At 46.8% G+C, this 12,839-nt stretch overlaps 1 non-coding gene across 1 annotated transcript; it reads right to left on the bottom strand.

The window, feature by feature from the left end:
- Positions 1-316: 316 nt before the first annotated feature.
- Positions 317-388, bottom strand: TRNAC-ACA (transfer RNA cysteine (anticodon ACA)). The gene has a single exon. It is a non-coding gene; the product is annotated as a tRNA-Cys (tRNA).
- Between the last annotated feature and the right edge of the window lie 12,451 nt (positions 389-12,839).

Raw genomic sequence — 12,839 nt, forward strand, 5'->3', positions numbered from 1 at the left:
GACTTAGCATGCACTCCACCTTGAAATCTTGATGTCTTAAATTAAACAGCTACAATAAGGCACGTTTTACTTTTTAAATGTAGCTGCATAGTTTATCTGTCGAAATATCAAAGCAAATCACAGCTTTAAGATGGTGCATGCAGGTCACTCACATCTGGATCTCTCCCATGTATAAAGGAAAAAGAAAGAAAGTGAAGTTGCTCAGTCGTGTCCGACTCTGCGACCCCATGGACTGTAGCCTACCAGGCTCCTCTGTCCATGGGATTTTCCAGACAAGAATACTGGAGTGGGTTGCCATTTCCTTCTCCAGGGGATCTTCCCTACCCAGGGATCGAACCCGGGTCTCCTGCATTGTAGGCAGACGCTTTACCGTCTGAGCTACCAGGGAAGCCCCCCATTTACTAAACTTTTGTTTGATTATCTCCTGTTAAAAAAAATAAAGTAAAATGATGCCTACAAACAATGTGTGAGTTACTCAGTTGTGTCTGACTCTTGGTGACATCACAGACTGTTGCCTTCCAGGCTCCTCTGTCTGTGGATTTTTTCAGGCGAGAATATGGGAATGGGTAGCCATTCCCTCGAACCTGGGTCTCCCATATTACAGTCAGATTCTTTACCATCTGAGCCACCAAGGAATCCCAATACAAACAAAATCCATATCTATTTGTGAAGTGTGAAAAATTTAATGAAGAGTATATTAACAATTTATCTGAGCACTGATAATTGCTTATGTAATGATTTAAATGACAGAGGAGAATGCATATAAATTTTTTCCTGCAAAAAGCATGATTATCTTTAAAATAATGTTGAAGGTGAAATTACATATACATAGAAAGTTTATTATTGGTTCCCTCCAGTTTTTTTTTTTTACATAAAATTTAAAAGGTAAACTTCCATATGAACTTCTTATTTTTTTGAAACTAATAGCCATGAATATACACCAGTAGATGTAGACTTTGCCTTTGAATCACTGTACATTGTGTGGGAAGTTGGCAGATCTTACCTTCTGGGATTCAGTTAGTCTTTTTTATGTTTTATTGGCTTTTTTCATGAGGCTTTGGCCTCTCCCTTGTAGAGTGCTTTTCTTTGCTTTTTGTACCATTTGTGTTATCTGTAGAAAAAACACAATTCAGGATTTCTAATAAAGGCAAAACAAACCTTTCTAAAGTTAGAGTCCAGAAAACCAGGGCTTCTGCAATCTAGCTGGTTGTCTTCTGTATTTTTTTCTTTTTTTTTTTTTCCTAACTGGTCTAGCAACTCACTCCAGCCCCATTGGTGGTTTTGCTGTTCAGTTGCATTTGACCTTGTCAAATCATTTACCTGCAGCTGTTATGAGGTGTACATGCAAATACTTGTGATTGCCTAACACTTTTGCCTTTGGTGAAGACTGTAAATTTGTTTTACTCTCTCCTGCTACTATTGAGGGAACTGAACAGCTTATCACTTCTGCTTGGTCTAACACTCTAAATGTTGACTGTAAAGAACAAACACTACAAATGGTACACTCCATCATCCTGTGTTGTGAATTTAGGTATGAAATCTTTTGTAGGAAAATAAAGAAATTGTGTGATGTTGCTTTTAGAGAGCAGGGGAAGTATGATGCCTGTTTCAATCCATTGAAATAGAGTTTGGCTTTGTTATAGTAGAAAAGAATTTTTTTTTTCTATGTTTTGTCATTTACCGGCTATGTGAATAAGTCAGACAACCTTTCTGAGTCTTTGTTTCTAAAATGGAATACTAGTATTTTATCATGCAGTGGATGGTGGGAGAGGGGACCAGTTTTAATTTCTTGACCCTTGTCTGTCCAGCCAAGGTCTTTCTCCATTGAGATGCCAGCTCAACCCCCAGGACACTTTGGGGGCATATTTTAGACAGAGGGAAAGATGGGTCTTAATATTAACCTCATCTCTGGAGTTAGAGAGGGGAAGATAATGCTTTAATAGAAAGAGCATTTGAAGGAGGAGGAAGATTCTGATTAAATCGAGAATCCGTCATATCAAAAGAGTAAAAATGATGTTACCTATGAATCTGTTTCTAGAAGATTAAATCATTTGTTTGGCCATAAACAGAATTCTGGGAGAGGTGTCAGAAGACAACTTGTGTCAGCAGCCCTTTGCATCTGGGGAGAGCTTACCAGGTGGTTTTATCTTCTTCTAGATAAGAGGTTTGTTGCTATTTCTTGTCATCAAGGAAAGCTATTTTTTCAGATTCAGATTAGCAGCAATATTTGTTTTCCTCTACTGTTTCAGATTTATGAAAAATCTTCAAATAGCACCTGTTGAAACACTGACATTTCTACTCTTCTTGGCACATGACTTATTAAAAAAAAGAAGCCTGCTAGTCATAGGCTAATCTGCCTTGAATATCCCATGAAGTTAGAGCTTAATGAAACTGCACAGGGTCAGTTCATCAGTAGCTGGCTGTTCACACTGCTGTCATTTATATAAGGCTTTATATTTGTGGAATGCTTTCTCATACTGTTCTGTAGCTCTGAAGTAGGTATTCCTTTCTTATACAGACAAAACCAGTTACTGAGTTTTTCCATAGGCCACAACCTCACCATCTGTGAAGCAAAGATAGTGCCCACCTCACAGGGTAGGAGAGGAAGTAGGTTAAAATGCACAGCAATTTTCAGACGAAACTGGCTGTATGGAGAATGCTTAGTATGAGCTGCTGCTGTTGTCATTGCTGCCATCATCATTGTCTCCTGAAATGACAAATCTGAGGAATTTCAAGATCAAGCTCTTTGAAAAGCTGAAATAGATTTTCTTGGCTATAGTGACAGCAACTAAGTAAGAAAACAGAAGCTCAGACATTGGTATCTTGCTAAAGGTCATAGCGAGTATGTTCAGGGTCAAGGGCTCCTTACACTGGAAGGGTCTCTGACAGGATATTCATGGTCTGTCCTCCCTAAAACTTCAAAGATGGGGTCTAAAGGAGGACTTCTCAAGCTGTAGCATATACATACATGAGAATCCCTGAGAGCTTTTTAAAACACAGATTCCTGGGCCCCAGTCTTAGAGACTTTGATTCCATAGGTCATGGATGGGGCCCAAGAATCTGCATTTCTGTGCAGTTATAGGTGATGCTGATGGTACTGGAACATGGACCACACTTACTCACACCAGTCTAAAGGGCCTTAAAAGTTTTATTCCCTTCGATGTCAGAAAATTACTGAGGCCAGGAGTCTACCTGGTGTTCCGTTTGCCACCTCCATGAGGGAAGGACAAACCAAGATGGAAGACCATGACTATAAGAACTTTATTAGAATTAATAATACTGGCAACTCCCCTTGATTGGTTTCCACAAAGTAACTGGCAATTGAAAAAGTCATGAGCACTTGAAACCAAAAGGTCCATGGCAGCTGACCTACTGAGTCTCTGTCCATCCCCTGTCCTCTCTATTTTGTTCCAGTCTACCCCTTGGAGCCTGCCCTCTGGATGCTCATCACTAGGGCTCCCGCCATGTGGCTTTGGTTTGGGTTCAGTCAGTGGAAGGCCCGGGGAGGAGCAAAGTCAAGGGTGGGTGTCTGTCCCTTCTTCTGCTTCTCCTTTCCGTGTAGTGCCGGCAGTGTCTGTGACCGTCTATTACCAGTGTCAACAGGGCAGCCTCTCCTCCATCACTTCAGCTCTCTCCAGTCTCCAGTAGAGCCGTGTCTTCCCTTGTCCCTCGTGCCTGTGGCTGTTAAAGTCTTGTCATTCCTAACTCCTGTGTTCTGCAGCCTCTCCTGCTGGGTCTCAGAACCTCGCCCACACAGCTTTGATAGGCTGTCTTTTGAGAGGACCCTTGATTGATACCGGAGCATAAGAAGAGCTCCCAAAAGATGGGAAGAGTGATGGTAGAAGGTGTAGCCTTGGATGAAAAGAACATCATGAGTGGAGTGGGCAATTGGCGGTGAGGCTTATGTCACGGGGCTCCAAAATCACTGCCTATGGTGACTGCAGCCATGAAATGAAAAGACACTTGCTCCTTGGAAGGAAAGCAATGACAAACCTAGACAGTGTATTAGAACATTAATATTAGTGACATTAGTATTAGTGACATTAATTTGTCAACAAAGGTCCACCTAGTCAAAGCTATGATTTTTCCAGTAGTCATGTACAGATGTGAGAGTTGGACCATAAAGAAGGCTGAGCACTGAAGAATTGATGCTTTTGAATTGTGCTGGAGAAGACTTTTGAGTCCCTTGGACTGCAGGAAGATCAAACCAGTTAATCGTAAAAGAAATCAACCCCAATATTCATTAGAAAGACTGATGCTGAAGCTCCAATACTTTGGCCACCTGATGTGAAGAGCTGACTCACTGGAGAAACCGCTGATGCTGGAAAATATTGGGGGCAAGAGGAGAAGGGGATGTCAGAGGATGAGATCATTGAATGGCATCACTGACTCAATGAACATAAATTTTTGTAAACTTGGGAGATAGTGAAGGACAGGGAACCCTGGCATGCTGCAGTCCATGGGGTTGCAAAGAGTTGGACATGAGTTTGTGACTGAATAAGACCATAAGAGGTGAGGAGTGCAGGAAAGGGGTCTGGCCTTTAAATTGATTCTGGATTAATCACAGAAGGTCCTGAGAGGTCCCTGGGTGAGAAGCTACAACTGCTAGAATGTGACCCAAGTGTCATCCCTAAGCGTAAACTTGCACGACGAGGGTTCAGAGTCAAAGGAGCTTTTTTATGAAGAATTTACATTCCTCTCCGACAATTGCCTAAAAGTTTGTTTTTTTCTTTCCTGCCCCTGCCGTTTCCCCAGACACCCCTTAGTGCTGTCAGTCTCTACACAGGAGTCATAAGGTCTTTTTGCGGCACTTTGATCTTGCTCAATTTTGTCACAGTATATTGAATATATTCTGAAGTGCCTGCCAGAACTACATTCACAAAGTAACAACTAGTTGAACAGAATAATCACGCCTTCAGTTCCTTTGCCCATGAGTTCCAGTGATGGGCATGTCAATAAGAGGAAAAATGCTGTTTATGGTTTTGGTACTCAGCTACATCACCGTGTACAGTACCTTTGCCATGAAGCAGGACCATAGCACAGACTTGTACCGACTCTCTGTGTTTACTGGTTCTTTTCTATTGAAATGGTATGCCCAGGTTGAAACTGTTCAGCAGCTTTTAGAGATTTTTTTGGGTGGGGTGGGGGTGGATAGTAAAGATTGTCTTATTACTTTGTCTTAAATGTTTTAAGGATAAAACAGGTCCTTGATCTCAAATTTTCCGTTATTACAATTCTTTAGGGAGCAGAAAAGTTCTTGAGGAGGATAAATGAATTCTGGAATTTTTTCCTCCCTTTCTGTGTTTTCATATCCCTCTGTGTCAGAAAACATGACTTTGTGAGGGAATTGGGGTGTGACCTTATACAACTGAGGCAAACCATGGTGAATCACGTTATGTTACAGTGGCACAGATTTCAGGCACATGAGCTCTTTGTTTCTGCTGAATTTTCCCTCCTTTCTGGTTATTTATCCTGAGGGCGTGGTGGCTAGACACCCTGAGAAGACAAGCCACAGTGGAGAGGATCCGAGTCTGCCAAGAAGGCCACGGTGTCTTCCTAGATGAAGGCTGCCTTGACGTGGTGATGTGTGAGCGTCAACTCTTAGTGGAAATTGGCCTAAGAGAATAAGGGGGTCCCTAGTGCAGATGATCCTCAGAGAGGCCATATCCTGTCCGGGGAACAAGGAGGAGTCCGGCGTGGAGGACTGGGGCCCCCCATCATAGGCTTCTTTTCCAGTCTTGGATCCTGCGGTGAGGATGGTTCTTGCTGATCTGCTTTGTTTCCACCTCCTAGAGTAGGGGTCCTCCCTATCCCCCTCCCTGGGGAAAGAGCCTTTCTCTTGCTGGTATCTCCATCTCTGGTTTGGCCCCAGGAAGTCTCTGGGAGCCTGCTGGTATTTTGAGGACTCATCTCCTTACTCACTTCCCTTAGGATGAGTTATCCATCTTCATTATTGGTTTGGTTTCCTTTGGCTCCACAGTGCCTGTTTTTTTTCTCTCCTCCTCCCCCAGCTTTGTTCCCTAGGCTATTATGGTGGGCTGTTTTCCCAGCTCATCTTCTGTGAATAAGCTCTCCCTGTTGTCTGCTCTCCTTGTTTCCCTGCACAGCCCTCCTGTTTCTTATCCTTTTACCATTTACCTGGCCCCAGCTGAGGGCTGTTTCATATAAACAGGGATGCTACAAGCCCCTTTTAGAAATCTGGTAACTCAAACCCACTTTTACGTGTTAAAGGTCCCCTCTTTTTTAGGTGATTTAAGCTCTTACAGCAGTTATATTTACCTTTCTTCCTTAACTTCCCAGGAGAAGAACTTTTGCATGGGCTTGGATAACCACTGTCTCACTGGTCTGCACTGGGGGATGCAGAGTTTACAAACATTGATTTCTAATTAGTTTTACATTTTCAAAACTACCTCCTTTAAATAGAGACTTCTATCTTGGTCTGAACACATGGTTGAACACACGGTTGTAATTGGTTCAGAGGCTGTTCTTTAAGCTGAGTTAGGAGCTGGGGAGGCTCTGGTTTGCACAGTCAGACAGGGACCTGTTTGTGTGTACAAGCTGACTTTCACACATATTCTGGTCAATATGCCACAGGCTTTCCATAGACCCCATCTATGGGCACAAATAACTTCACCAAGTGAGACCAAAGCCAGTGGCCTCTGCAGAAACCGAAGCTACAAGTGAAGCCTCGAGAGACATAACTAGGCTATTGCTCTCTGAGCTCTTTCTCTGAGCCAGGCCCTTGGTTAGACACATTGGGCAGTAGGATGAGAGGAAGGAAAATCAAAGAGGCAATGTTATCAGGAGCCAGGAGCACAGGCCTAGGGAACCTCTTTCCCCAGAGCCACTGACATGTGAATGACGTCACTGGCCTCTTACCCGGCCAGAACTGGATCAGCTTTGTGTCTCCTGTCCTTTTCCCACCCACACTAGTACCTGAGGCTCCACACTCATCCAGCCACCAAGCTCCACCAGTTCTAAGTCAGAGATGTCTCGACCCCGCTTTCTCCCATGGCCACGGACTGAATTCAGGGCCTCATTCTTTCTGGTCTTCTAACTGCTCTCTACTCCCAGGACCTCAAATCTGTCCTCCACACTGCTGATGAGGGAGGAACTATCTAGAAGCACTGGCAGGACCACTGAGATAGGTTCTGGGCTTTCTGTAGGTAAGGGGAGGAAGTCTCCAGTTCAAAAGCAACCCACATCAGCAGTGTTGGACAGCCAATCTGGCATTCCACCCTGCAGCCTAAGGGGCAGAACAAGAGGCACGGAGCTGGCTGGCACTCCCAGGGGAAGTGGGCAGTCAAGAAGTAGGAGGGGGAGGTGGGAGGGGGGATTGGGATGGGGAATACGTGTAAATCCATGGCTGATTCATGTCAATGTATGACAAAAACCACTACAATATTGTAAAGTAATTAGCCTCCAACTAATAAAAAAAAAAAAAGAAGTAGGCCACCCAGAAATATGGACCTTGCACCTCCTCTGCCCTCTATGCAAATGCCCAGTGCTTCCCACCTGACTCTTAAAAATAGTCTTTGTACTTCATGTAGCACCTTTCTTCAGAGGATTTCACAAAAGAAGCTCAAAGCAATCTACTCATAGACCTGGTTCGCAGGCGTCCCTTCCCCAGCAGTGTCTGAGGGCAGGGGGAGAGGACAGGGGAGCAGGGCCCTGGCACTTACTTGGGAGAGTTTCTTCTGCTTGGGAATTCCTTTCTGGTCCTCTGAAATCTAAAGTAGATCCCATTTAATTTGAAGAATATAAACAAATACCACTGTGTGTGTTTGAGTGAGAGACAGAGAAGGCGGGGAGCAAAGAAAGGCAGGAAACATAATAACTGCATGGTTAACAGGGTTACCTCCTCTGGGGAGGAGGATGGGGGCAGTCTGTATGGAATGATTGCTCCTTTCACTTGTGGGCTGTATGATTTTGTTTTTTTTGTTTTTTGTTTGTTTTTTTTTTTTGCAAGAAATTATATTTATTGCTCAGGTAATATAAAAAAAAATCTCTTTGTAACTTAAAGTATCATGAATTTTGGTGAAAAAAGTAATGATGCACATTGGTGTGGTAGTAAACCAGTACCATGCACATCTCAAACCACTAAAATACTAAACAAGTAATGAACATTTATATTGAGCATAAATATAAATGAATATTTTCCTTGTTTCTTCAAAACAAGCTTGAGATCCTGGTTTTCTTGAACTTAAAGACATGGAAAGGAAAATATTTTTAGTATTAGGTTATCAATAGAAGGTACTCATATCTTGCTTGTAGTGGCAGCTACAGAGCTTAATGTGTTTGTCAAAACTTAGCAGTGTACACAGAATATAGTGAATTTTACTCCATGTAACTTATACCCCCCAAATAAGTAAAAGAATAGGTTATCATTAGAGAATGGTTGGCTGTCCACAAGTAACTACCACTGATAACTGCAGATTTTCTGCATGTAAGACTGTTATTCAGCTTAAATACAGTACTTCACATAATCCCCTCAATAAGCCTGACACCGTCATTAATTCCCACTTACAGATAAAATAATAGACGCTTGGAGATGTAATGTGCACAGTGGTACAGCTGGTAATCAGATGGTCTGGATTGGGAATCCAGCTGTAACACCATGTAACTGCACTGTCCTACACATGTCTGTCCAGATTGCCCATTGGAGATGCAGTACTCCTTCCTGCTGGACACCCTTGGCCTCTGCAGGGAGAATCTGGGGTGAACTCCCTTCAAGTCGCTGTTCAACCATGTCTTTGGGTCCGCCTTCATGTCTGAGTGATGCCAAGGCCACCAAAGGCAGCAGCCTTGCACTCCCTGCCCACATTCCCACCTACTTCTCCCAGAGCATCCTCAGTGGATGATGCCCCAGTGTCCACGTGGTCAAGTTCCGGCTAACCACCTGCTTACAGATGGACCCACCCCATCGGAAGAGCAAAACTAGAAGTGGTTGATCCAAGTATCATGGACCAGCCTCTATTACTCCATGTCCACCAAAGAATTCATCCCTGGTGCACCCTTTAATCTCTAGGGTCGAGCTCAGCCCCAGTGTCAGGAACCTCTTTGTGGGACTGAACCTCATGTGAGGCAACTCAGGACACAGGAGTGATGTGTCAAATCACGATTTGCTTGCTGGTGTATAGGCTCAAGCAACCCCGGAGTTCTACTTGTGGGAGAGAGGAAAGCACATCCATGCCAGGAACAAGCAAGGGCAGTGTGGAAAGCCTACTGGGTGCAGACAGGAGGCCCCTGGCACCAGAAGTCCCCCCACTGGCCTTCAGTCACCTGCTGCTCAGACACAAAACCCAACAGCAGAGTGGGAGGGGGCAGTGAAGTGAGCCCGTGCACCTGGCAGGAGCTGGAAAAGGGGATCAGGTACTGGGGGTGGGCACAGGGGTCAGTGGGGGCAGAATCTGGAGAAGGGCAAAGGACCCCGAGAAGGGAACAAGCTTGGGAGAAGGCCCAGGCGTCCTGGGGAGGTCATGAGAGAGGGGGACTCTGGGCCTAGGGTGGGATGAGGGGTGCTGGCCGGTGGGCTATGGGTTTCTGAAGAAAGACACTGGGTTTCTCCAGGGTCTGGAGAAAGCTGCAGAGTGTGGGGTCAGAAGAGGATGCAGGGCTGTGGTGGGGAGTAGGGGCAATAAGCAGATTTCAGAGATGGGGAGAGGGCCTCGAGGCTTGGGGGAGGGGAGAGTGCTCCAAGGAAGAGGGGGGTCAGGGGAGAGGGCTCAGGATCACAGATCAGGATGGAGCCACAGGGTCTTGGGAAGAACATGGAGTCCTTGGGATTTCCCAGAGGACCCTGGTTGGGGGTGGGGGTGGGAAGGGCAACAGGGTAAGAGAGGGCACTAGGGTCCTGGGGAGGAGCGCATGGGGTGAGAGGTGGGGCTTGGGATTGGGTCGCAGGCACGGAATCTAGGGAGGGGCGCCCAGTCCAGGGAAGGAATTCAGAGTCCAAGGGAAGGGCAGGTGGTCTCTGGAAGAAGTGCAGGGTCAAGATGGGAGCACCCAGAGTATGGGGAGGGATGCGGGACTGGGAGAGGGCTTTGGGTCCCGGGGAGCAACACAGAATCCATAGGAAGAGCACGGGGTCCTGGGAAGAGACGTGGATTCTGGGACGAACTCGGGGTCGCGGGGCTGGGGCCTCAGAGGGCTGAGGCAGTGCTTTAACTGCTTCAGATGGAGTCATTGTCCAGGTCCCAGGAAATGTACCACAGGATCACGCACAGGATAAGCAAGATAGCAAAGAGGAATAGAGCCACGAAGATGGCCTTGGTCACCGGAGCAACCAGGGCCTGCATGGTCTCACCGAGGGGGCGCCGCTGGCTCCTGAAGGAGGGACATTGACGAGAGCGGTGCAGGCTGCTACCTGCACCCGTGGAGAGACACCCTGAAGGGAGGACACTTCTGTGGGCCAGCATCCCTGGGGCAACTGCTGCGCTTGGGGCCAAGGGCTTGCCTGGTCTGGTGGAGACACCAGGTCCCCTGGACCCCCAGCCCATGACTCCTTCACCATTGTGCAGCTGGGAGGCTCTGCCCTTGGACGGTGGGAATAAAAGAATCTTAAGGCTGAGGGAGAACTGTCAGGCACTGCGGGGCACCTCCAGAGTGGACCCAGGGTCTCCTTGAGGAGAGAGACTGGGGAGACGTGTGAGGGTCTCCCCTATGTTCCCCAGGGCATCCCTAAAAGACCACCCCACTCATCTCTGGCACTTCAGGGAAGGTCATGTGCTAGTCCCATCCCATCCCATGCCCAACATTACACACTGACATTTTCCTGCACACAGTGACTGGCTCCAGGGCCGTCACCATCCTTTGGTGGATCTTTAGATCCGCATATTAACGAGATCCCCAGGAGGGGGAGGGGCTTCCCTGGTGGCTCAGATGGTAAAGAATCTGCCTGCAGTGCGAGAGACCCTGGTTCGATCCCTGGGTCGTGGAAGATGCCCTGGGGAAGGGAATGGCAACCCCAGAATTTCATGGACAGAGGAGACTGGTGGCTTCCATGAGGTCGCAAAGAATCTGACACGACTGAGAGACTCACACTTTCACTTTCAGGAGGGGGAGGGGGCAAGTCACCACGTGTTCACTGCCCCTTGTGCTGTGGTCCTCTGCCTTGTATATCTGTGAATGCAGGGTCATTGTGTCTTCCATAGTCAGGAGTGGCTTCCCCAGTGGCTCCTGCGTGTGCCTGCTAAGTCGCTTCAGTCCTGTCCTGCGTTGGCAAGCGGTTCTTTAACCCCTACCGCCACCCAGTGGTAAATAATTCGCCTGCAATGCAGGAGCTGCAGGAGACGCGGGGGATCCCTGGGTTGGGAAAATTCCTTGGGGGAGGAAATGGCAACCCACTCCAGCATTCCTGCCTGGGAAATTCCATGGACAGAGGAGCCTGGTGGGCTACAGTCCATGAACGACTTAGCACGCACGCATAGTCAGAAGTAATTGAGCCTGATTTCTTCAGTGGAGACTCTGGAAGCTCCAGTTAGTTACTCACCTAGCAAGAGTTGTTCTCAGTTCCTTAGGAGCGTGATTTCATTCATTCTGGAGAAGAAATTTTTTCATGACTGAAGAGCAAGGACCACAGAGAAAAAAATTGATCTTAATGGTTTAAAGGAAAACAGAAGTTAGGACTTCTCTTCCCAGCCCCCACCCCACCTCCAAACCTCTGTTCTTGGCTTTCTCCTACTCTCCAGGTGGTTTCTCAGGTGGAGACAGGCAATAAATAGTGATTTCTGTGCTCTGCACATCAACCCTGCAGTCTAGCCTGTTCTAGTGGGAGGGAGAAGTAGCACTTTGCCCATGGGGTTGTCAGAAAAGGTGACTGTCAGACTTGCAAGCACTGGCTGCACAGGCCAGACCACCCATCACGACCCCAGCTGCCAACATGCCACTTACCAGCCACTGTCAGGAGAGCATTGCTGTTGGAAGGAAGGAGGACACTTGCAGTTTGAGTGAGATCTTGCATGCTCAGTCGCTCAGTTGTGTCCTACTCTTTGTGACCCCATGGACTGCAGCCTGCCAGGCTGTTCTGTCCATGGGATTTCCCAGGCAAGAATACTAGAATGGGTTGTCATTTCCTCCTCCAGGGGCTCTTCCTGACCCAGGGATCGAACCCTCATCTCCTGCATTGCAGGCAGATTCTTTACTGTGGAGCCACGTTGTGAAATATCTCTGAACTGGAATATCTCTTAACAGACTTAGGTCAGTTCAAGCTAGGAGTGTTTCCACATAGTCTTTGCTGCTAAATTCCTTCACTTGTCACTGCTACTCTGAGTTAGTGTACCGTGATTTTCTGTGCTGAATCTTTTCCTATGGTGATAGCAACTTTCCTTCCTCAGCATCAGGCCAGGCCAGTGGGACCATCCAGTCTGTAAAATATCAGGCACCTACTGTGTACAGAGTATCTAGGGGGGTACAGCAGTCAAGGTGGCAATCAGTAAGACAGAAACAAGGATGAGAGTCTAGTGGAGGCCCTAGAACAGCATGCAAATACCTAGGGCAGAGGCAGGTGTCGGGTTTGCCTACTCAGATCTGAGCAAGGTTCAGAAGAGAGACCGAAGAGTGAAGTCAGATATGAATGGCAGAACAGGAGAAGGCTTCGTGGAAGAGCTAACAATAGGAGAGAGAGGGGAAGGTCACTGCATGCATCGCTAACCCAGAAGTGTGAAGTGCAGTCCTATGTGAGAAGTCCCAATAGGGTCATTCTGTGGCCAGAACAGAAGGTTGTGGTGCAGGGCAAGACAAAAGGAACACACAAATGCAGATGCTGGTGGGGGCTCAATGGCTGATAAAAATGAATGAAGCTGCCCAGCTGCAGGAGAAACACTGGCCCAGCACAGGGG

Source organism: Odocoileus virginianus, unplaced genomic scaffold, assembly GCF_023699985.2.
Source record: "Odocoileus virginianus isolate 20LAN1187 ecotype Illinois unplaced genomic scaffold, Ovbor_1.2 Unplaced_Scaffold_7, whole genome shotgun sequence".
Classification (NCBI taxonomy): domain Eukaryota; kingdom Metazoa; phylum Chordata; class Mammalia; order Artiodactyla; family Cervidae; genus Odocoileus; species Odocoileus virginianus.